This window comes from Bos indicus x Bos taurus, chromosome 27 (assembly GCF_003369695.1).
Source record: "Bos indicus x Bos taurus breed Angus x Brahman F1 hybrid chromosome 27, Bos_hybrid_MaternalHap_v2.0, whole genome shotgun sequence".
NCBI classification, from domain to species: Eukaryota; Metazoa; Chordata; class Mammalia; order Artiodactyla; family Bovidae; genus Bos; species Bos indicus x Bos taurus.
The window spans coordinates 7,183,031-7,208,248 of NC_040102.1; the positions used below are offsets into that span (position 1 = coordinate 7,183,031).

The 25,218-nt window shown below is 46.5% G+C and overlaps 1 long non-coding RNA gene across 1 annotated transcript; it reads left to right on the top strand.

The window, feature by feature from the left end:
- The first annotated feature begins 566 nt into the window (after positions 1-566).
- Positions 567-23,001, top strand: LOC113884925. The gene is made up of 3 exons (XR_003509059.1): positions 567-1,079; positions 7,811-8,222; positions 22,730-23,001. It is a non-coding gene; the product is annotated as an uncharacterized LOC113884925 (long non-coding RNA).
- The last annotated feature ends 2,217 nt before the right edge of the window (positions 23,002-25,218 follow it).

Genomic DNA, 25,218 nt, shown 5'->3' on the forward strand with positions numbered 1-25,218 from the left:
TATTTCTCCTGATTCAAATCTTCCCAGACCTCCCTATTGCCTAAGGAAGAAACCAAAGCCAAACTCACACACGCTTCCTCAGATCCCGGCCTTGTTCCCTGGTCCTCACTTGCTGCCAATCAAAGCGCCTATCCAGTGCCATGGCAACGGCCCGTCTGCTCGTCCATCTCAACTAGACTTTTGCAGGAAACCAACATAAATCTTGGTCCTCACTGCATGCCAAGACCCTAAACACCACCTAACACATAACAGGAACCACATATACACATTTGAGTCAGTGAGTGAAAGGATAAATGTTTGAATATGACGAACTCTGTCCCTTCCCCTAAATTTTGCTGTGCACTTAAAACTGCTCCAAAAAATTTGTCTTGACCAAAAAAAAAAAAAAGTTTAAGTGACAGAAGAAGCTCATAGATTATAAAAGATTTGAGAGATATTTTGATTTAAAAAAAGCAACACCAGCCAAAAACTAGAAGAAAACTCCATCCCTAAAGGTTGGAGGAAAGGCAACAGCCCGGCTTTTGTGAGGGACGAGGGTGAAGTCTGGGGCACCGCGTGGAGAGCGCAGCTCCCCTAGAGGCCTGACTCGCGGGCTGCCAGCTGGGGGGCTGCCTGGCTCAGTGCCCCGGGGCCACCTCTCCACTCCCTGAGCCTCTGGCAGCTGGGGTTCGAGCGTGCACTCCTGTCCTGGGAGCTCCATCTGAGCGGTTCTGCGGGGACCCAGAGCAGAGCAGGTGGGAGGAGCTGCCTCCAGGCCTGCAAGCCCAGCGCGGGATCCAGCTGCTGCAGCCGAGGGAGACGCGCGTCCACGTGACTCCCCGACAACTCAGGGCTTGTGGTGAAGGGTTATTTATTAGAATCTCTCCCTGGCCTTGGACGCAGCCCTTCATGTCGTCGGTGTGTGCGGTTGTGCAATCCTCCAGCCCTCTAAAGGTGGTGACCCTGCCGCCACTGGAGCCTCTGGAGCCCGGCCTCCCCTGAGCCTTCCTCCCTGGGCCTCCGGCCGCCAGCGGCCACCATGAGGGTCCTCCACCTGCTGCTGCTGGCCCTCGGCTTGCTTTTCTCCCAGCTGGGCCCAGGTGAGCCGGGACCCTGCAGCGCCCGGGGCTGGAACTCAGGGACGCGTCTGAGGTTGACCTCTGCAACCCAAGCCCAAGGCAGCAGGAAGCCCTCTCCAGGGCTAAGCTGCCTGTCGGGGGCAGACGGCACGGGGTGGTCCAACCGAGGGGTCCAGGCCATCCTGAGTGCAAGGAGTGCACCTGCCTGCCTAGAGCCTCCCTGGGCTAGTTCTCCCAGGAGCCTGAGGGCAGCTGAGCGGCAGGAGGGCCCTCCTGTCTCTCTCTCATCTTTCCCTCAGGGCTCCCTTCCCTCTGCCCTTGGCGGGGATGTCAGGTGCCAGGCACCCCCCACACCCCAAGCCCTGTCTCTGTCTTAGGATTCCAGAAAGTATCCTCTGTGAAGGGGACCCCTACTCCATCTGCAAGATGCCCCCTTACCCCCAAGAGGCGCAGCATCCCAGCCAGCCCAGAGGTGCACCTCATCTCTTGCCAGGGCCCGGGGTGGGCCTCCCAGGTGTTCTCCTGCAAGCAGGTGCCACCTGCCCTGCCCACAAGACCAGTTCCGCTGGAGTCTTTGACTTACCCGTGTGCAGACACTCAGGGATCCACCTTCCTTGAGAAATCCTCTCACATCCTCCAGGGTGGCCCATTCCCCAGTGCACCGCAGGGGAGCTCTGTGTCAGGCCAGGGGATGCCAGTTCCTCAGGTTCAAAGCAGCAATGCCCCTGGTGTAAGAGAAGGCGAGCCCCTGCCTGCCAGAAGAATCAAGAACACAGTTTATCCCATCCCTGCCACTCACCCCCAGGTCATCTCCAGCCAGTCACTTCTTCTGGCTGTTAGTTTCCTCGGCAGAGTGAGTGGGCTGCGGCAGAGGGCTCTAAGAGCCTTAAGCTCTGGAATTCTCTGCAAGCCCTGCTGTGCTTTCCTCCAGGCCAGCACGTCGTTGTGCAGTTGTGCCTCACTTACTCCAGGGGTTCCTCAGAGCTCCCCCTGGACAGCTGGGTTCCGAAGTATTCCAATGCAGAGCTTTAATGTTTCCAGTCGGGACCCTTAAGAGAGGCAGAGAATCCATGCAGTGTCCTGCTGTTATCATACTCATCTCACAGCACGTATGTTCATGAACAGCCGTGCAAAGTCTCTTACCGCAGCTCAGTTTACATTGAAAATGTTTGAAAGCCACTATATTAACATGAAGAGTTGTTTTCAGTCTGTGACATCTAAGTAGGATTACAAGCATCTCATCCAAAGCCTCGAAAAAGGGTGTTCCTGGGGACATGCAGGAGGAACTGTGCTTACTAATCACTCCTTCCAGAAATGGCAGCTGATCTGATGGCACGCCCAGCATAAACTGGACTGGCTTAGATACTGCCCTTGGACGACAGGCAAGCCCTGTCTGCACAGAAGCAGCAGCAAAGAGGGCCTCAGGATGGGGACCTTCAGGACTGCTCGCCGAGCCCAACTCCTCTTCTAGAAGGGGCGGAGTGGGGTCCTCCCCACCTCTGGGCTGGAGCTAGGGGTCCTGAGCAGCGGGGTCCATGCAGGTGGAGCACCGCCTCTGAGCCCTGAGATGCTCACACCAGGAAAAGGGCTGCAGGGAAGGGCAAGCTCGACACCACGTTTTCTGGGGGATGCAAAACTTCTGGAGGAGAGGAAGAGCCCAGGTGTTTTCTGCGTCAGAACACACTGTCGTCCCCAGCCTGTGTCCCAGGGTCGAGGTGCCCTGCACTCAGCTGGGGTGTTTCCCCTCCTTGTGGTTACGTGTTCATTGCTGTGTGCTGGTTGTTGCAGCTGCTGCAGCCGCCCCTGCAATACCCGCCCTGCCAGCAGGCTGCCCCAATGCCAGAGGCCTGGGGCTAGTGCAGGGAGGGAGGCGGCACTGCTCAGCCACCCCGAACCCCTACAGGGTCGGTTCACTCCTTTTCTGGAAGAGCCCTCAGACCGGGTCGTTTCACAGGTGGGGAATTGAGGCCCGTGAGGCTCCGGGGAACCAGCGCTTTGTGGTCACTGCAGGAGATCCTAAGACTTGGTGTTCTTGGGCAGTTTTTATCCCAGTCAGAGAAAAAGGCCTGTGTTGCCCACTGTTAGCTTACACGGATGGTCTTTGTGTGAACATGGAGTAATGTCACAGTGGCAAGGCCACCCAGGTCCCTGCAGAAGCTGGTCAGGAGCCCAGCAGAGGTGCTGAGAAAGGCTGAGGCTGTGTCCTCGTTGTTCAAGGAGTATCCGGCGAAGAGCTGCTGCAGGCAGGCATTGCCCCAGGATGAGGGGACGCATCAGGGAACAGCCCCAGAATCCATGGTCGCACATTTGAGAAGCAGAGCACAAGCAAACCGATTACAGAATTCCTTAGCTAATGACAGTGGTGCTGTGAAATGCTGTTAAGGGCACAGTGCTAGGGGAACACGTGATGGTGAGAGCTGTCGGGTCTCCAGGAGCCGGGAAGGCTTTGTTGAGGATGCTGAGAAGTGAGGGAATGATGAAAGTCATTTTTGAGTTCATGGAATTTTCAAAATAATAATAGCTGTGACTATGGGTTCTAGTCTCACTGCTGGCTATCTGGTAAGCATTTTGGTAATTTTGGATGAGTCTATATGACCTCTGGAAGCCCTAATTCCCATCTTTGCAAAATGAAATAATAAAGTAACTCATTCGAGTGTATTTTTAAAAATGAAAAAAAAAAAAAACTGAAAAAAAAATAATAATATTTCTTTTAACTCTCTCCCAATTAAAAGTCAAGATATGTCACAAAAAGAATCAGATTTTTATCTTCTTTCCTTAAAAAAGTTTTAAAATTTTATTTAACTTTTAATTTTATATTGGAGTATACTTGACGAAAAATGTGTTATATTCAAGTGTACAGCAACATAATTCAGTTGTATGTATACATGTGTCTACTCTTTTTTCAAATCATTTCCAGTTTAGGTTGTTGCATAATATTGAGCAGAGTTCCCTGTGCTATTCGGTAGGTCCTTTTGGTTGCATTCTCAGTGGCTTCAGTCAAAGTCTGTCTCTGTGACGCCATGGAGTGTAGCTCGCCAGGCTCCTCTGTCCATGGGATTCTCCAGGCAAGAACACTAGAGTGGGTTGCCATGCCCTCCTCAGGAGATCTTCTTGACCCAGGGGTTGAACCCAAGTTTCCTGTGCTCCTGTATTGCAGGCAGATCCTTTATGTGTTGAGCCACCAGGGAAGGCCTTTGGTTATCCACATCAAATATAGCACTGTGTACATGTTATCTTCTCCTAAAGACACAACAGATGTGGCAGATTCCTGCATGGCAGCAGTGAGCTGAAGCTCAAGAGTGGCTTTGCCTCCACACAGGATGCACTCCTCAGGACACCGCAGACCCCACCAGTCCCTACTGCCTCACCTCAGCCCATTTCACAGAGCTGTGTTATTTGCCTGGCCGAGGTGGGAATCTGGATTTTCAGCCCCAACTTAATTAAACCAGTGAAAGTGAAACTGTTTGGAGTCATTTTTGGCCAGGGGTGTTTCTGAAGAGCTCTGGTACCAAAGTTATTTATATCTCAGCCCAGAAAAGAATTCAATGAGAGGCAAAGTGATAGAAGTGATTTATTAGAATATGACATTTGTGAGGTTTAAAAGTGGGCAGACAATGGGGTGCTGCACCCCAAAAACTTACTGCCTTCATTTATAAGCAATGGAAAAGTGGGGAGGGGGAGAAGAACTTCTTTGACTTTCTTAGGTGGGCATCATGCTTCCAACATTTCTCTTCCTCCAGGTTGAGCAGGGGCGTTTTCTCCTCCCTTCCTGGTCAAGCTAGGTCCACAAATTAATTTTACTATGTGTGCAGAGACCATGTCTGGGGGTCATTGACTCACTGAGCTCACTGGGCAGACGTGAGTCTCATGCCGCCGTTGTTTTACTGTTTTGAGCCATGCCTTGAGCCTCTGCTGCATGGTTTTGTTGCTAAGCAAGCGCCGAAGAATTGATGCTTTTGAACTGTGGTGTTGGAGAAGACTCTTGAGAGTCCCTTGGACTACAAGGAGATCCAACCTCCATTCTGAAGGAGATCAGACCTGGAATGTCTTTGGAAGGAATGATGCTAAAGCTGAAACTCCAGTACTTTGGCTGGACAGAGGAGAGGCCCTGTAATCTGGAGTACTTTTTTATATATTCTACATAGCAGCCCTGTCAGCTGTAAGCATGACAAATATCTTCCCTCACCTTGTGCCTTAGTTTTTCACTCTCTGAATTTTCCACATTATTTTAAGGTGGTTAAGTGTGTCATATTTTTACCTTTAGCGTTAGTACTTTGATGCCTTAAGAAATCTTTTTCTAGCCCAAAGGCATGAAGAGTGTTCAGTGTTGTCTTCTGAGGGCTTATTGATTTTCCTTTTACATCTAGGTTTATAATCATCTAGCAGTGATTTTTAATGTGCACGTATGGTGTGACTAAGGGTAAAGGGTTTATTTTTTCCATTATGAATATTTAATTGTTCCAGAACCAACCATGGAGAAGACCATTTTCCTCCACTGTTATCCTGAGCCACTGTTGTTCAACTTTCAGTATCTGCATGGATCTCCTTGGGCATCTTCTGCTATTCTGTTTGTATATTCGTCTGCCCTGTTCCGTTGGTATGTTTGTATCCTCACCATCTGGTCTAATTACAGTGGCTCTATGCTGCTGCTGCTGCTGCTGCTAAGTCACTTCAGTTGTGTCTGACTCTGTGCAACCCCATAGACGGCAGCCCACTAGGCTCCTCTGTCCCTGGGATTCTCCAGGCAAGAATACTGGAGTGGGTTACCATTTCCTTCTCCAATGCATGAAAGTTGAAAGTGAAGTCGTTCAGTCGTGCCCGACTCTTCACTACCCCGTGGACTGCAGCCTAACCAGGCTCTTCCATCTATGGGATTTTCCAGGCAAGAGTACTGGAGTGGGTTGCCATTGTGCTCTATAATTAGTCTCAAAATCCAGTAAAGCAAGTTCTCCTGCCTTTTTTGCTAGGACTGCCTTAGCTATTCTTGGTCCTTTGAATTGCCACAAAAATTTTAGAATCAGCTCTTCAAGTTTCACTGCAAGAATCTCCTGGGATTTTCATGGTTTTGGGCTAGCACCGCAGCTTGCTGCTGCTGCTGCTAAGTCGCTTCAGTCGTGTCCCACTCTGTGGGACCCCATAGAAAGCAGCCCACCAGGCTCCCTCGTCCCTGGGATTCTCCAGGCAAGAATACTGGAGTGGGTTGCCATTTCCTCTCCAATGCATGAAAGTGAAAATTGAAAGTGAAGTTGCTTAATTGGGGGAAAATTAAAAGTTTAAAAATAATTAATCCTCCAATGCTTAAGCATAGTATTTCTATTATTTAGGGCCTCTTTAAATTACAAAAAAAAAAATACTATATTCTTTACAGATAGAGATATTGCACATTATTTTTTAGATTTGTAACCAGGCATGTTTTATGCTCTTCTATAAGGTGTTTTTATTTCTTTCTTTTTTTTTTTCCTGTTGATTGCAGAAGTAAAATTCTTTTTTTTCTTTTTGTATATGATCTCATGGACAGCAAATTTGCTAAGCTTTCCTTTTAATTCCTTTTAGACTGCCTACATATAATCATAATATCTGCAAATAGAGACAGTTTTTTTTCTTCCTTTCCAACGCTTCTACCTTTTGTTTCTTTCTTTCTTATCTTATTCCCATGGCTAGTGCCTCAAGTACAATGTGGAATGATAATGACTAGCAGTTACGCTCGTCTGATTGCCATCTCATGGAATGTTTCAGTGCTTGACCATTAAGTGTACAGTGTGCTCTAGGCTTCTGTAAGTACTCTTTATCAGGTTAAGGAAGTTTCCTCCAGTTCCTTATTTGGTAGGAGTTCTTTCTTTCTTTTTTTCAATCATGAATCAATGTTGAATTTTTTCCAATATTTTCCTGCATCTTTTAACATAATATAACCATTGACTGATTAGATAATGAGAACATTTAATCTCTATTCCTCTGTCAGTTAGTTAGGAAAAAACTGACACATTTCTTGGAGAATTAAATGCAGCCATAATGGGATGGGCATGTACACACTGCTATATATAAAATGGTTTATATAAAATGGTATATATAAGTACTATACATCCAACAAGGACATATTGTATAGCACATGGAACTCTGCCCAATGTTACACGCCAGCCTGGATGGGAGGAGCATTTGGGGGATAATGGATACATGTACATGTATAGGTGTGTTCCTTTGCTGTCTGCCTGAAATTATCACAACATTGTTAATCTGCTATACTCCAATATAAAATAAAAAGTTTAAATTAAAAAAAAGTAACCATAAAAGTGCTATTTACCCACCCAAAGAAAGATGACCAGCCACAGAATCTTGAAAATGATTGAGATCACATAATCTAATCTCCTTAATTTTAAATTTGAGAACTGGGGTTCAGAATGTTTGAGTGCTTTGCTAAAAATCACACAGACTCATTCTAGAATAAGGAACATAACCAAAGCACTCTGATGAGATATGTTGCTATTCCTTTTTGGCCTTATAATGTACTGAATCTTCAAAGATAATGCCAAAAAATGAGGGCTCACTAAGTGTGGAGACACCATAACCCACCAGCATTGAGGGGGCTCTTCAGATGCCGTGTTTCATGAGCAGCTCCACAGGTCATCTTGGTGTAAAGCTCTTGCAAGGGAAACCCCTGTGATGTGCTTTGCAAAGGGCTGTCTGTCCTGCTTTCCCCTGAAATCCCTGTGGCCGCAAGCCAGGAGTCTGACATGGTTGCTTTTCCCTCCTCTCAGGTGCCGGCCAGCTTACGGCTCTCGGCCAGCGGTCTGACAGCTACATATGTGCCAGGAAAGGGGGGACCTGCAACCTATCGCCCTGCCCCCTCTACAACAGGGTCGAAGGCACCTGCTACAGGGGCAAAGCCAAGTGCTGCATCCGTTGACTCTGAGCTGGGAGCGACGGCAGAGGGCACTCAGGAGCCACATGGAGTATTTGTAACCATTGTTTTAATAAAAGGATTTTGTGAGGAGGACGTCCTTGAGACTAGAATGAGTCTTGTATCTCCTTTTGGAAGAGATTAAGAAAGTTTGAAGTTTGAAAGGGCAGACAGGCCAGGCTGCAAAGCCCACCGAGTATGGGACTGGGGGATGCTGACGAGGCCATGAGCCATGCCACCTCCACTCTGATTCATCACCAGATCTACAGGTGAGCAATGCAGGGGGTCCAGGTGAGACCGAGAGCACGTGATAAATGACACAGCCTCAGGCCCCCCTCATTCGTAGCAGAAGCTCATCCCAGACCCAGGGATCTCAGCAGCCTGTCCATCTACTGAGCCCAGAACTGCTGCCCCTGCTCCTCCCTGGGCCGGGACAGTGGGCTGTGGGTTGGTTAACCTTAGCACTTGAGAACTTTCCTGAGGACCATAAACCTATCCCGAGTAAGGAGGCCTAATAGCTGGTTCCTGGAGGACCATTTCTAACTCAGGCACCGTCACATGATCTACTTACACATCACTCACAGAAGCATTCTCCAGGACCACTGCCCCTGCCTTTTGTCATCTCTGCACCACGAGGCCTGCAGACACCCACTGCTGGGAGAAAGAGGGTTGCCTTCCCTTTTCTCCAATAAATTTCTTACAACTCCTGATGATACACACACTGTCCTCTCCTTCATCTGGCAAGAACAAGTCCACATTCCACTTTGATCAGTCACAAGCACACATAAAAATCAAGCAGTATAAAAATATGGGGGAATTCCCTGGTGGTGCAGTGGTTAGGGGAGTGGGTAGTATCAAGTCCTTGTGGTTTATGAGACAACAGATGGTGTTTAAAGTTGATAAGTGAAAATAAGAAGGGTAAGCATGTCATTCAGAGAAGGAGCAGAGGTGAATGTGAAAAACATTGAAAGGCAGTGGCTTCCTGTTAAGTACTTTTGAAGAATTTTGTGAAAACAAAATACATGTATATTTGTGTAAAATGTATGCAGAGTTTGCATGGAGAACATATATTTTGAAGATGCAAAACATGACTGTTGTCCAGTGGAAAAGCCAAAGTCATCTGAACACGCCATGACCAGTGCCCCTCCTCAGGCAGTATCTACGAGATTTGCATCTGAGTTGTTTCCTGCACTGACATTTTGCCGAAGAATGGCCTGTTCCTAGGAGGTATGAGCTGAAGCATTTAGGGCTGGCTGAAATGTCACAAAGCTGGCAACTTCCTCTATAATTGCTCAAAGCAAATTAAATTTGCAAAGCGATTACAACTGGTGGATCCAGAGGGAGGATATATGGATACGCACTGTACTAATCTTGCCTGTGTGTCCATCTGAAGCTTCTCAAGATGAAAGTCAGGTTGGGGTGAGGATGAGAAACATCATCAGAACCAAGAGTTTTGACGTAAGAAAAGATTCATATAAAATCAAAAGGTTATATTAAAATCCTATAGCCTTAAATTTGATGTATTAGTATAAAATCCGGACTTTTCCCCTCCTAACAAGTGTATATTTCTCAGCCCCACTCCTACAAATGCAGAGACAGTGAAGTAGCAATGAGCACCCCTAGCACACAGGCCATGGGTCGTTACCTTTGCCACTAGAAAGAACCACAATGTCTTATAGAAGTGGCAGGTTCCAAGTGTGGAGCATGAGATGGACAAGATGAGTCTGGTGTCTCATTGTGCTAGATAGTAGAGAAGCTATGAAAGGCTGGTGAATGTCCAGAGAACACTGGCTCCAATCTGAGAGGGACTCCCTAGGCTAGGATGGAGCATTTTCCATCCTGGCATAGAATTATGACTATAACTGATTAAATATATAATATATAAACACATTAAATACACAAAAATATAACAGTAAATTATATTTTAAACACCAAATATAGAAAAATCCATGAGGTCGTACTGATACTTAAAAAGCAATACTATTTACACTTGGAGTTTGTTAAGGGGCCAACTTATCACTCTGGAAACTGGTATATAAGAGAAAAGATTAAGCATTTATTCTGCCCTTCTTGTAGAAACTGTATTTTAGGGTAAACAACCATTCAGTTCAGTTCAGTCACTCAGTCGTGTCTGACTCTTTGTGACTCCATGAACCACAGCATGCCAGACCTGCCTGTCTATCACCAACTCCCAGAGTTTACCCAAACTCATGTCCATTGAGTCGGTGATGCCATCCAACCATCTCATCCTCTGTCGTCCCCTTCTCCTCCTGCCCGCAATCTTTCCCAACATCAGGGTCTTTTCAAATGAGTCAGCTCTTTGCATCAGGTGGCCAAAATACTGGAGCTTCAGCTTCAACATCAGTCCTTCCAATGAACACCCAGGACTGATTTCCCTTAGGATGGCCTGGTTGGATCTCCTTGCAATCCAAGTGACTCTCAAGAGTCTTCTCCAACACCACAGTTTTAAAGCATCAATTCTTCAGCACTCAGCTTTCTTTATAGTTCAACTCTCACATCCATACATCACCACTGGAAAAACCATAGCCTTGACTAGACGGACCTTTGTTGGCAAAGTAATGCCTCTGCTTTTTAATATGCTGTCTAGGTTGGTCATAACTTTCCTTCCAAGGAGTAAGCGTCTTTTAATTTCATGGCTGCAGTCAAAAAACAACCATTATATGAGTGAAATATTTATAGAAAATTCCAGCTAATAAATGAAGAATGGATAATAGAATTGGAAAATCACCATTTTCATCCCTGAATGAAATCATAGAACTAAAACAATGTCATTGGATGGCTTTAAAACATGCACTGGAAAGCCTGGCAGGGAATTTGATGATAGAAAATTAAGGCTGAGACCAACTCAACTCAATGATCAACCTTGTCCTCACTGTAAGCTTACAAGACTCGAAGTTCATGGACCTCCTACTGTGATTCAGAGAAGTGCACACCACCACCCAAGAAATATTCTGGCCAAAAGCATGTCCACTAAAAAAAAAAAAATGCACAACCTAAAAGTTGAGAATTATGTTTATTCGGCCAGTAGTTTTAGGGAGAGAGCCTCTCAGATAAAACTGTTGGAAAAGGAAATGGTGAACCCAGTATATATGCCAGGATATATAGGAATTTTTGCGATAACAACACGTAGTGAGAACAAAAGGTTACTGGTAATAAAAGAAAAACCGATATCCCCAGTTAAGGAATTCAGCACTTTTCTAGGTATGGGAAGATGCAAGAGTTTGGGCTCACTAAAATCATTCCTCGGCTCTCTGGGGCCAGGATCCTGTGTTTTCTCATCCTGCGTTTCCTCAAGCTGCACCATCAGGGGTGGCTGCAGTCTGATGACTACTAGATAGTGGATATTTCTTGTTTCCTTCCTGAGTTCCCTCAGGGTTCAGCAGCAGTTGAACCTGAAACTAATCAAGTTTCTACATCCAACAATTTACAGGAAATGCAAAAGTTAGAGAAACAAGTAAAACAAGTGCTCAAGGAAGCAATAAGTCAAAGTCAGAACATGAGATGCTGCACAGGAAAAACAAACTATTTTTTGTTTACAAAAACAATGTTTTTTGTTTACAAAAAAAAAAAACAAAAAACAATGGCCTGAGGAGAAAGGATTAGAGAGAAAAGAGGCAAAACAACCAATGGGTGGGCTTTGTTGGGATTCTGTAACAAAAAGCCAGTTACAAGAAAACATTTTTGAGAGGGCCAGATAAGTTTGAATATGGACTGGGTAATATCAGAGGCTTCTTATAGACTTGATTAAGGTACCAGCAATGTGGCAGTTATGTTGGAAGAGAAAGGGCCTCATCAGCTAAAGAAGCTCACTGAAGGGCTGAGCAGTGAAATGACAGGGTACCCTGGGTTTGCTTCAAAACAGTCTAGCAAAAAGAAAAAGAAAGGGAAAATGCTCTGTGGTGACCTCAGTAGGAAGGAAATCCAGGAAAGAAGGGATACATGTATTCATGCAGCTGATTCACTTTGCTGTACAGTAGAGACTGCTGCTGCTGCTAAGTCGCTTCAGTCATGTCCGACTCTGTGCGACCCGAGATGGCAGCCCATCAGGCTCCACTGTCCCTGGGATTCCCCAGGCAAGAACACTGGAGTGGGTTGCCATTTCCTTCTCCAATGCATGAAAGTGAAAAGTGAAGGTTAAGTCGCTCAATCGTGTCCCACTATTAGCGACCCCATGGACTGCAGCCTACCAGGCTCCTCTGCCCATGTGATTTTCCAGACAAGAGTACTGGAGTGGGGTGCCATCACCTTCTCTGACAGTAGAGACTAACACCTGGAAAATCCCATGGACAGAAGAGCCTGGTAGGCTGCAGTCTATGGGGTCGCTCAGAGTCAGACACGACTGAGTGACTTCACTTTCACTTTCATGCACTGGAGAAGGAAATGGCAACCCACTCCAGTGCTCTTGCCTGGAGAATCCCAGGGACGGGGGAGCCTGGTGGGCTGCCATCTCAGGGGTCGCACAGAGTCGGACATGACTGAAGCGACTTAGCAGCAGCAGCAGCAGAGATTAACACAACGTTGTAAAGCCACTACAGTCCAATTAAAAACTAAATGAATACATAAATGAAAATTAAAGAGTAAACACTTCCCATTTCAGTCAAAAAAAGAAAGAAAAGGAAGAGAGAGAGAAAGACATGAAAAGTACAGAAGTGAAAAAATTGTAAAATGTTGAGAAATACCAAAGCTAGGAAATAGGAATATTGGGATTCCATATGTTTGTGTGTATTTGAAGCCCCTTCAGCCGCAGGGTCACCTCCGCCCCCCAGCCCTGTCCCTCAGGCGCCATCCTGTGAGGAGGACGCCCGGAGCCCCAGGCACCCCCAGGTCCGTCCGGGAGGGAGCAGGTCCGAGCGCGCCCATCTCACAGGAGGGGAGCGCAGGTCTGCTTGCGGAGCCTGCTCCCCGGAGCCAAGTCGTCCCTGTGGGTTTGGATGTGAGTCTCCGAGTCCTCTCCTGCTCTCTGCTCTTCCCAGTGAACAGCCAGGCTCCACTGCACCAAGAAAAGGACGAGGGGAGCTGAGGGCTGCCGGGTAGCCCGCAGTGTGTGGGCCCCGCGTCCGGGGCGTCTGCCGAACCCCACAGCTCTGCGCGCACCCCGTCCAGTCCCCCAGTGTACAGCGCCCGCCTCTCGCACTTTTCAAAAGAGGACCGCAGATCTCAAGTTCCGCCTGGCGCTCACTCCGCCCTGTCAGTGAGCACCTGCGTCTCTCCGTTAACAGTCCGTTTGTCCAGGCTCTTTGCAGACTCGCGTTCAAGAGAAGTCCGGTCCCGCCTGACGCCCGGAACGTGGACCACCCGGTCCCTTCTCCGGCGCCGCCTCGTGGCGCGCACGGCAGGGCGGGCTCCAGGGCCGCTGGCACCTTCCAGCGCAGGACCTTCTCAGTAGCTCAAAGCCAGCGCTCTGACTGTTCGAGTCTCCGTTTTCCAACTTGCCAAAACCTCTTGTTCAGGACCTCGAGGAAACGTATTTCAGACGACTGAGGGACTTGATGGATTCCCAGATGTCAGGTCTGAAGGCCACAGACTTGTCTGGACCGCGGTTCCCCCGTCAGGGAGGTCTCGCCGGGTCTGTTCCGCTCCAGCCTCCGGGGGTGTGGTCGTGGGCCGCGTTTTTGTTGAACAAGAGGAGATCCGAGCCTCCCTTCGTGGTGGCCCCGCAGGACAAGGGCTGAGTCCCCTGGAACAAGGGCTGAGGGCTGGGGCTGCTCCGGGCGGGACCGTCTGCCTCTCTGGACAGAGCTGCGTTCAGAGATTAGACAGAGCAGCAGAAATGCGGTATCCTGGTGGGAAGCCGCTCTCCCGCTGGCCCTTGGCAGCCCGTCACAGGGAGGAGTGAGACGCTGTAGGAGAAACAACAGGGCCTGAGGTTCGCAGCCTTAGGCAATTGGAGCCCAGGATTTTCTTAGAGCTGCGTCCCAGCATTGATGTTGGCAGGAAGCTGAGTCCCGCCCCGGTTGGAGGTGACTCACTTTCCCTGGAGGAAACCTAGTGCCCCAAATATTCCTTCGCTCTGGGAAGAGCACAGACAGAGGCTCCTGTGACAGGTGACTAATACTTACTTTTATAAATTAAACTGCCAAATAAACTAGCTGAATAAACTATGTCCTGTCCTTTCCCCCTACCGGAACAAAGACACATCCACAGCAACCCGGAGAGCCAGGTTGGACAGAGTCCTAGGACTCCTGAAAGTCCCTCTGGATGGACCAGGACAGGAGTGCGGGTGTCTCGGCTGGCACCCCCTCCCTTTTGTCATACCCTCCAGACCACGAATCACCCCAAGGGTCTCCTGCGCTCCTTCACAGAGACAGTGCGCTTTCTTCTTGGTGATCAGTAACTCTGGGGTCACCAGGACCCAGAGAATGATCGACAGGGAAGAAGGGACACGGGTCTGGCCAGAGAGGAGACCCCCTTCCCCCACCCCTGCAAACACAGGCCCTGGGAAGGACCCCCCTTGCCTGCACAACTGAGACAGGCAAACTCAACTGAATCTAAAGGTTGAGTCCTGAAAGCTCCCTGGGTTGAGTGGTGGCCCAGAAAGTAGACTGCTGCTGTTGCTGCTGCTGCTAAGTTGCTTCAGTCGTGTCTGACTCTGTGCGACCCCGTAGACTGCAGCCTACCAGGCTCCCCCATCCCTGGGATTCTCCAGGCAAGAATACTGGAGTGGGTTGCCATTTTCTTCTCCAATGCATGAAAGTGGAAAGTGAAAGTGAAGTTGCTCAGTCGTGTCCGACTCTTATCGACCCTATGGACTGCAGCCCACCAGGCTCCTCTGTCCATGGGATTTTCCAGGCAAGAGTACTGGAGTGGGGTGCCATTGACTTCTCTGGAAAGTAGACTAAGTAACCCTAATCCAGCTGGGTGGAAACAGATTCCCATGAGAGATGTCTCAGCCCTGCTACTATTCAACAGAAAAATGTAAGTTCAGGGTGTGTGCATGTGTGTGTGTGCACATGTGTATATGTGTGCATGTGGGTATACAGGCACGGATATCTGTGTGGCCAGGTGTGTGTGTGTGCACATGTGTTTGTGTGTGCACATGTGTGTGTGTGTGTGTATTTACAGGCACAGGTATCTGTGTGCTCCAGGTGTGTGTGTGTGTGTGCGTGCATGCGCATGCATCTCTGCACAGGTATGTGTGTGAGTGTGGGTATACATGCACAGATGTCTCTGTGTGCAGGGCTGTGTGTGTGTGAATTTGTGTGTGTGTGTGTGCATGTGGGTATACAGGCACGGATATCTGTGTGCTCCAGGTGTGTGTGTGTGCCCGCGTGCACATGCATGTGTGCACAGATATGTGTGTGGGTGTACATGCACAGATGTCTCTGTGTGCAGGGCTGTGTGTGTGTGTGTGTGATTTCCCCTCCCAATCCCAGGCTTATTTCTCCCTGCTGAGTGCATGTCACTGGCTGTCTACACTGGCCCAGGGGACACTAGGCACTGACCTCTTCAGTCAGCCTGCAGGCTGGTTCTGTGTGAGGCCTCGATCACGGCCACCTGCAGACTCTTAAAACAAGAGGTTGACAGACATTTCTGTCCATTTTCTGGACCCTGCTGTCTGCAGTCTCTAGAGCGAGTTGAAAAACCTGTTAAACTGGATCTAGTGGCCTGCAGCAGCCTAGGTCTGTTATTTGAGTCTTTTTTTTTTATCCTATAGAAGGACTTTACAAAAGATTTTCACCCCTCACTTTTCCTGGTTTAAGTTCCAAACCACACTGTGATATGAACCTAGTGTCCAGATGCTTTCACCCGATGTGGGAGGGAAGGCCTCAGAGCACAGAGATCCAGGGCAGGCCCGGGGCCCAACCTAGCCCACCCGCAGACATACCCCACTGTGGTCCACACATCAGTTGACCAGAAACATGCTTTGCTGCTTAGAGGAAACTTATCTACAAATCTACATGCTCACTAAGAGACTTTCTAGCAGATTCCAGAAAGCCAGAGGCATGAATGCAGACATACCCAAACCTCTCCTTCCTGCACTGACCCTTCACCCTCACAGAGGTGAGCTGCTTTTCTCTGGACCCAGGAGCACCTGCTTCCTTGCACATGGAGACGCCTGACCCGAGCCGGGTGAGGCCCCACAGACCTGCCCAAAGGAAGTGTCTTGGGCTCTTTGCCTGATGCAGCAGTTTTGAGCTGCTCCTCTTAGTGGGGAAAAGTGGCCCCATTCTTGCTAGGGTGGAGACTTCAGGGCAGAAACCCCAGGTGTGAGGATGACTGTCATTCCATACAACAATCCTGCGACCTTATTATATGAAACGCGAAATTGCAAAGAACGTAAAAATCGTGCCCTTGCCTTTGGTGACCTTGCTCTGCCCTTGACAGTATAATCCTCCTCTGTGAGCCTGGACTGAGATCACTTTTCACTTCACTTTAAAACTTGTGCTACCATAATTACCCACCCAAGAAACAGACCTTTCGTTTACACATGGTCAAAGGGGGAAAAATACAGTTGCTGGTATTCCTGGAGGCTGTTTAACAATGAATGTAATACAGAGCTCACCTTCCTCCAGCTCTTTGGAGCTAATAGGTGTGTTTGGCTACTTGACTGTGGGAAAACCCGACTGTCAGCTCGAAGACCATGACAAACATGGGGCGGTCTCCTCTGTCCCTGTACCTGTGCGTCCTGGAACACGAGTTCTGGGAAGGAGAGGCCAGTGAGAACCAGATCGTTCTGGGTCAGAGAAATGGAAAATATATCCTGAGGGGTTTGATGTGAAACTGCACCTTCCCCCAGGCTGAATTTAGAGGTGCACGCTCTAGTTTGATCCTTGGGTTCAGAAGATCCCCTGGAGGAGGGCACGGCAGCCCACTCCAGTGTTCTTGCCTGGAGAATCCCCATGGACAGAGGAGCCTGGCAGGTACAGTCCATGGGGTCCAAAAGAGTCGGACGTGACTGAAGCGACTTAGCAGGTAGCATGAAAAAGTTTCCAACTGCTGCCAGAGGCTCGGTCCTGGAGGCAGGAAGTTTCTAGATGAAGGTGTAGGTGGGTTTGTTTTCTCCTGAGGCCGCCATCCTTAGAGTGTGGACACCACTCACCTACTGCGTCCTTCTCGGCCTGCCCCTCCTCAGACTCTGGGGTCTCCTGCTTTTCTTCTAAGGGCACCAGTCTGCTGGGATGTGGGACCCACCCTCTGGGGATGACTTTAACCTAATCAGTGTTTTATCTGCCCCTTCCCCATAGACAGCCCCATTCTGGTCTCTTCAATCTTTATTTATTTATTTTTAATTTTTGGCCACACCCTGCAGCATGTGAGATCTTAGTTCCCTGACCAAGGATCAAACCTGCTGTCTCTGCATGGGAAAGTGAAGTCTTAACCACTAGATCCCCCATCAGGGATGTCGCATTCTGGTCTCTTCAATGTGAGGGATTCAACATACGAATTTGGGGAAGGGGACACAATCCAGTTTATAAAGTTCATTCATTTTTTGGGTTTTGGTTTTTTTTGTTTTGTTTTGTTTTTTTGTTTTTAAACCTCTTATTTTTTTATTGATTTTTTTAAAAAGTAGAAGTACAATTGACCTACACGATATCACTTTCAGGTGTACAATTTAGTACTTTGATATTTGGATGATGATAATGGGTCATGTTGTTGTTCAGTTGCCCAGTCATGTCCGACACTTTGTGACCCCATAGACTGCAGCACACCAGGCCTCGCTGTCCCTCACCATCTCCCCAAGTTGCTCAAGTTCAGGTCCATTGCATTGGTGATGCCATCCAGCCATTCCATCCTCTGACACCCTCTTTTCCTCCTGTCTTCAATCTTTCCCAGCATCAGGGACTTTTCCAATGAGTCAGCTGTTCAAATCCAGAGAAGGCAATGGCAACCCACTCCAGTACTCTTTCCTGGAAAATCCCTTGGACGGAGGGGCCTGGTGGGCTGCAGTCCATGGGGTCGCTAGGAGTCGGACACGACTGAAGCGACTTAGCAGCAGCAGCAGCAGCAGCAGCTGTTCGAATCAGATGACCAGAATACTGGAGTTGCAACTTCAGCATCAGTTCTTCCAACAAGTATTCAGGGTGATTTCCCTTGAATTTGACTGGTTTGATTTCCTTGCTATTCAAGGTACTCTGAGAGGTCCATAATGGATCATACTCTATATAAAATAATTATAAAATATTGGCTATATTCCCCATGCTGTGCATTGCATCCCTGTTAGTTATCTGTTTCATACCTTGATTATCTGTTAGTACAATCGAGTGTTGATTCTGTTCCTGGAGGCCAGTTTGGAGTATTTCAGGAAGCTCCTAGAAACACTTTCCCAAAGAGCGTGTCTCCTAAGTATTGTATATTAACAACCACAATGTACTATAATAGACAGTAATGGGAATAATGAAGATTAACAAAATAACAATGAGGACGATGATGAATGTGTGGAGGGAGATGTGCTTATTATATCAATGATGGTGATAAACCTATAGCAAAGGGGATGAAGGGACAGGCTTCCCGAGTCTGTGACAAGGTCGTGATATCAGTCCTCGAGGCAGCAGAGGTCTAGATTTAACAGGGAAATATGTTCTGGGGCAAAGCCTAGGAGCAGGAAGAGAAAGGAATCCATGTCCACAGGAGGGCATGGGGGCGCTAACCCTATTGCTAGCCATGGAAGGAGGGGCTTCTGGGCACAGACAGGCGTGGTCGGGGACCCCCACAGGACACCACCAGCTCCCTGGAGTGAGGATAGCTGGCTGACAGGGCAGCCTCCTCCTGGGACCTGCAGTTCCCAGTTTTGTTTCCCCCTGCCCCGCTAATCATGGCTGAATTCCGGCCATCTGCCCTGACTGGGCCTGCAAGGGTCTGATTTCAAGACTGCCCACTCTGGCCACAGAGATTGGGGGATGTTGTTCTCACAGCTCTCTGAGCTGCAGGGTGATGGGGCCCACAGTCCCTGGGGGACTTTACCCGTCAGCACGCGCAGGGGGGGATGCATCAGCAAAGAGGTGCCTGTCTCAAGGTGACATCCTCCCTCCTGGGGCTGACCACAGGGATGGACGTCCAGCCCTGGACACTCTGGTCTGACTAAGGACACACACGAAGGGCCATGTAGGCACAGTGGTCACTGTGTGCTTGGCCAGCGCTTGCTGTCAGGCTGAGGTGAAGCCGGGCTTCCTGACTGCATGGATTTCTTCCTTCTCATCCTTTCCCAACATGGTTATCTTGAGATCACTCCCAAATAAATACTCAGCACAGGAAACTTCATCTCCTCTGCCCTCTGGTATCCAAAACTGTGATGAAAGTGATAAGATTCCAGGGAAAACAGGGCTCACAACAGAAGGAATCGACTTCTGCTCAGGATGGAAATAACATGAAGACTGATGGCATCTCATGAGACTTGAAATTTGATCGGACATGAGCTTTGCTGGCAAGAATCATGTCTATGAATTAATGAGGAAAAACACAAGATTGTTTGATGTGGGGAGAAATGCTAAAAAGCTCTACCCTCAACCTGGATTAAAGAGGGTATGAGAGGGAAACCATTAGAAAGAAAAGGAATCCAAACTGTTTGCTTCTACATTTTTTTTTGTTTCTTTAAAAATTTCAGATTAGGTGATGCCATAACATATTTAAATGCAAAAAGGAGAGTTCAGAGAGAAGGAGTGGTTTAAAGTGTATATGGCTGGTTTGCAACTCATACAACTCAATATCAAAAAAACCAAACAAGCCAAATAACAATTGAGCAGAGGTCTGAACAGACATTTTTATAAAGAAGAAATACACTTGGCCACAGGCACATGAAAAGATGTTCAACAATGTTAATCAAAGAAATGGAAGTCCAATCCACAATGAGATTTCACCTCACACCTGTCCCGGTTATCATCAGAATTCTACGGCTAGCAGGTGTCTGCTAGAATATGGAGAGAAGGGAACCCTCCTACACAGTTGGTGGGAATGCAAATTGGTGTAGCCACTGTGGAGAACAGTATGGAGGTTCTTCAGACTACTAAGCAGAACTACTGTATCATCCAAAATTCCTCTCCTGGGTAAAATCTGAGAAAAGGAAAACATGAATTCTAATAGATACATGCACCTCTCATGTTCACATTAGTATTGTTCACAAGAGCCCAGATACAGAAGCGCCTAAGTGTCCATCCATAGGTGAACAGATAACACCCTCCAGTCCATGCTTGTTGATGCAAATGGCAAACTGCTTTCATTTTTATGGCTGAGTAATATTGCACTCTATATTATGCCAAGTGAAATAACTCAGAGAAAGACAAACACTGTGTGTTATCATTTATGTGTGTAATCTGAAATAAAATAAAACAGAAACACACAGATATAGACTACAAAGCAGTGGTTACCACTGGGGAAGGGGAGCTGGGAGGCGCAAGTTAGGGGTTGGAAATTAAGAGGAACAAGCTGCCTTGTATAAAATAAATGAGCTGCCAGTATATATTACAAAACACAGGGAATACAGATGATATTTTACAGTAACTTTAGTGGGGCATAATCTATAAGATACTGCATCACCATGCTACATCTGAAACGAATATCATACTTTACATCAACTATCTTTAAAAACTAGATGAAAATAAAATACAGTGTATGCATTTTAAATCATAACATACATTATGATGCCAGGAGAGAATAGGGGAAAACACAGGTAGAGAAATAAATTCCCAAGTGAGATGAAAGGCAATTCCTTTCCTTTTATGTGGGAGATGGCATAAATAATGAATAAACCTACAAGAGTTCTTTAAAACTTGTGGTGGAAAATGTCGATTCCCAAAATGATCTATTTCATTTAGGAAATGGTCTACACAAAATCTGATGAGCCATAAAGAAAAGGATGAGCCCTTGAAGATTGAGTGGTAATGGGGAAAGTTTAAAATATTCTTTTTAAAAAAAATTAAAATATAGTGGATTTACCTTAATATACTAGCTTCAGATGAAATTTCCTTTTTTTAAATTTTATTTTATTTTTAAACTTTACAATATTGTATTAGTTTTGCCAAATATTGAAATGGATCTGCCACAGGTATACATGTGTTCTCCATCCTGAACCCTCCTCCCTCCTCCCTCCCCATACCATCCCTCTGGGTCGTCCCAGTGCACCAGCCCCAAGCATCCAGTATCATGCATCAAACCTGGACTGGCAACTCGTTTCATACATGATATTATACATGTTTCAATGCCATTCTCCCAAATCTTCCCACCCTCTCCCTGTCCAACAGAGTCCATAAGGCTGTCCTATACATCAGTGTCTCTTTTGCTGTCTCGTACACAGGGTTATTGTTACCATCTTTCTAAATTCCATATATATGTGTTAGTATACTGTATTGGTGTTTTTCTTTCTGGCGTACTTCACTCTGTATAATTGACTCCAGTTTCATCCACCTCATTAGAACTGATTCAAATGTATTCTTTTTAATGCCTGAGTAATACTCCATTGTGTATATGTACCATAGTTTTCTTATCCATTCATCTGCTGATGGACATCTAGGTTGCTGGTCAACCACTTGTAAAAGAATGAAACTAGAACACTTTCTAACACCATACACAAAAATAAACTCAAAATGGATTAAAGATCTAAACCTAAGACCAGAAACTATAAAACTCCTAGAGGAGAACATAGGCAAAACACTCTCTGACATACATCACAGCAGGATCCTCTATGACCCACCTCCCAGAATATTGGAAATAAAAGCAAAAATAAACAAATGGGACCTAATTAAACTTAAAAACTTCTGCACATCAAAGGAAACTATTAGCAAGGTGAAAAGACAGCCTTCAGAATGGGAGAAAATAATAGCAAATGAAGCAACGGACAAACAACTAATCTCAAAAATATACAAGCAACTCCTACAGCTCAATTCCAGAAAAAGAAATGACCCAGTCAAAAAATGGGCCAAAGAACTAAATAGACATTTCTCCAAAGAAGACATACAGATGGCTAACAAACACATGAAAAGATGCTCAACCTCACTCATTATCAGAGAAATGCAAATCAAAACCACTATGAGGTACGGTTTCACTGCAGTCAGAATGGCTGCGATCCAGAAGTCTACAAGCAATAAATGCTGGAGAGGGTGTGGAGAAAAGGGAACCCTCTTACACTGTTGGTGGGACTCCAAATTAATACAGCCACTATGGAGAACAGTGTGGAGATTCCTTAAAAAACCGGAAATAGCACTCCCTTATGATCCAGCAATCCCACTGCTGGGCATACACACTGAGGAAAGCAGAAGGGAAAGAGACACGTGTACCCCAGTATTCATTGCAGCACTGTTTTTAATAGCCAGGACATGGAAGCAACCCAGATGAAATTTCTTTAATGAACATGGGAGATGGAATTGAAATGCATGAAATAATAGGATTCCCAGGCATTATATGGGGTATAAGCAAAATGTCCTCAGATACAATGAAATACTCACTATGTCCTCTGGTTTAATTTTTTCCATTTGGGAACCAGGAACTTTTAGCTTAAAGAACCATTGCCATACCGGTAATATTTCTACTCCAATATAGAAATCAACTGTGCATGGCATGGAAGTAAAATAAATTACAATAGTTTACTATGTAGGAAAAATTTTTGTTGATTTCCCCACTAACCAACAAATAGAGGATAAAATTGTCTTCCCATTTTCTATGCACAGTTAATACATTTTTAACATGTTCTTGAAGGCCTTGTGTGGCCAGTGCTTTAATGAGTCATGCTCTGCAGTCCAGCAGTAGGTCCTATACGGACACCTCAGTATTTATCTTTCAAGTGTTCGTAGTTCTCATTTTGCATTTTATTTTTAATTTCTCCTAGAGAATCCCAGCTTCATTTCCCCAGAATCCCAGTGTATCTGATGTCCTGCTTGTTTTGAAGACATAGTGTGGTTCATGGTGCAGAAAAGGCACTCAAAATATTTATGGATGAAGAAGGAAATGATGGATCGTCTCACTGTCCCTGGACAATGTCATTACATCCTTGCTCTTCAACATGCTTGAGGGTTATACTTTCCTATTAGTTTGGGAAACCTAATCTGGTGCCTCAGACGGTAAAGCATCTGTCTACAATGCGGGAGACCCGGGTTTGATCCCTGGGTCGGGAAGATCCCTTGGAGAAGGAAATGGCAATCCACTGCAGTACTATTGCCTGGAAAATCCCATGGACACAGGAGCCTGGTAGGCTACAGTCCATGGGGTCGCAAAGAGTCGGACACAACTGAGTCAAGGCAAAGCAAAAGCAATAATCAAATTGAAGAGGGTTCCTAATAAGGTGAACCATAGCCTAGATTGGATTACAGGCTGTTATTCAGGTATAAAAGGAAGTCAAACAGACAGAGGGATGCGTCTGTTCAGAGAAGAAGAAGCTGCACTGCTTGGGACCTTGAAGAAAGAGAAATCAGCTGCTTGCTGTGGAGTCCTCAGAATCTGCTTGGCTTCATCAGCTCCTGCAATTTGGGGTTTTGGTGAGTCCTCCAAACTGAGATAGGAGTGTGTTCCTTTCCCTTAAATGTTATGTCTTATCTGTCTCTAGACACTGGTGTCAAAGCAGCCTCTTATGGTCTCTGACTCATACTGTGTCAACATTTTCTTTGCCACTCTCATTTCCAAACTTTGACTGGTCACATCCCTTTTTTTCAGCTCCAACACTGTTGTCTTAAATCTATTTAATTATTTCATCTGCCTAACCGAAGATCCTAGCCATGTGCCCTCCAATATAGCCCCATGTGGCTGGAATATTTAAATTCCTGCAACTGAATAGCTAACTTTCACATCGTTGGTAGTGCCATCCAGATTTCAAGTCTCTTGTCATGATACACGTGTGGCACAGCAGTTTCTGTATCATACAACGCTGGTATAGAGCATGCCCTTCATCTTGGAAAGTTCTACTGGCTGTTGATCTCCATCTGATGTTTTTACTAACTTGTTTCTAAATACTTCATTTTCTGCCTCTCTGAATTACTTTCCTTTTATGGGTTTCATCAAGCAATTTTCTTCCTTTCTTATGTGACTTGAGATAGATTTTTATGTTGACATAATTATTTCAAGATGGAAGGTCTCTTGAAATGTGTCCACTGGTGTGACTGCCCTTTTGCATATGACTGGGGCTTCCTTCCATATCATAGGAATTTACCTGTTCCTCTTATCAGTAGAAGGAAAATTCTAAGAGTGAAAAAGAACATGTCACTTCACTCTGAAATTATCTTTAAGTCAAAATGAAAGACAAATCTTGATTGGTTTTCCTGGACAGCCCCTCATGATCCATGGGGTTGCAGAATTGGACACGACTAAAGTGAGAATCCCTGGGATGGCGGAGCCTGGTGGGCTGCCATTTATGGGGTCGCACAGAGTCAGACACGACTGAAGGGACTTAGCAGCAGCAGCAGCAAAGTGACTCAGCAAGCACACACAGTCCATCCCACGGGTAATCCAATCAGTGATTCAATCACTTCCTTGAGTGGATTTTGGGGTTTGTGCTTTGTCCTAGACACTTGATTCCTCTCCACAGTTAGCAGAGGCATGGATCCAGGAATTCATTTCTGATAGGAAATGATCCCTAGGCTTTCACTTTGATTGTGAAGGGAGGACTGGAAAGCAGGAGCCTGAGAGCAAATATCTTTAGGGAGATTTCTGTTTCAAGACAGAGGGGATGTGATGAAGGGATCAACTGTGGATATATGGAGAGGTTCCTCCCAAACTGGGTGATAAACATGAAGAGAGATTACAGGGAGCTTCTTCTGATTGCTAATGTTAGAGGTCATATTACAGGTAAAACCAGGGAGACCTTTGTTACCCTAAAGGAATTTGATCACAGAACAGTGACTGAGCAAAATTAAATGACGGCTGCTCCTTCCTCTAGTGTAACTCTGTCATATTAAAGTTTTTGGAATCTTTGGGTGTCATTGGTAAATTGGCAAATAAAGCAATTTCTTCCCAAACCTGTTTTTCCATATTTTTGAACATCCTTGATCTAGAGAACTGCAACAGTCTATGACAGTAACACTGTGACTCCTGGATGCCGGCTACCTTCTGGTTCGGAGGATGTTAAGGATGAGGCTGGCTGGATAGGTGCTATGGTTTCTCCAAATGGAATAAGTCCTCGATTCAACTCCATCTAAAATAGGTCCTTCAGTTCAGTTCAGTCGCTCAGTCGTGTCCGACTCTTTGCGACCCTATGAATCGCAGCACGCCAGGCCTCCCTGTCCATCACCAACTCCCGAAGTTCACTCAGACTCGAGTCCATCGAGTCAGTGATACCATCCAGCCACCTCATCCTCTGTCATCCCCTTCTCCTCCTGCCCCCAATCC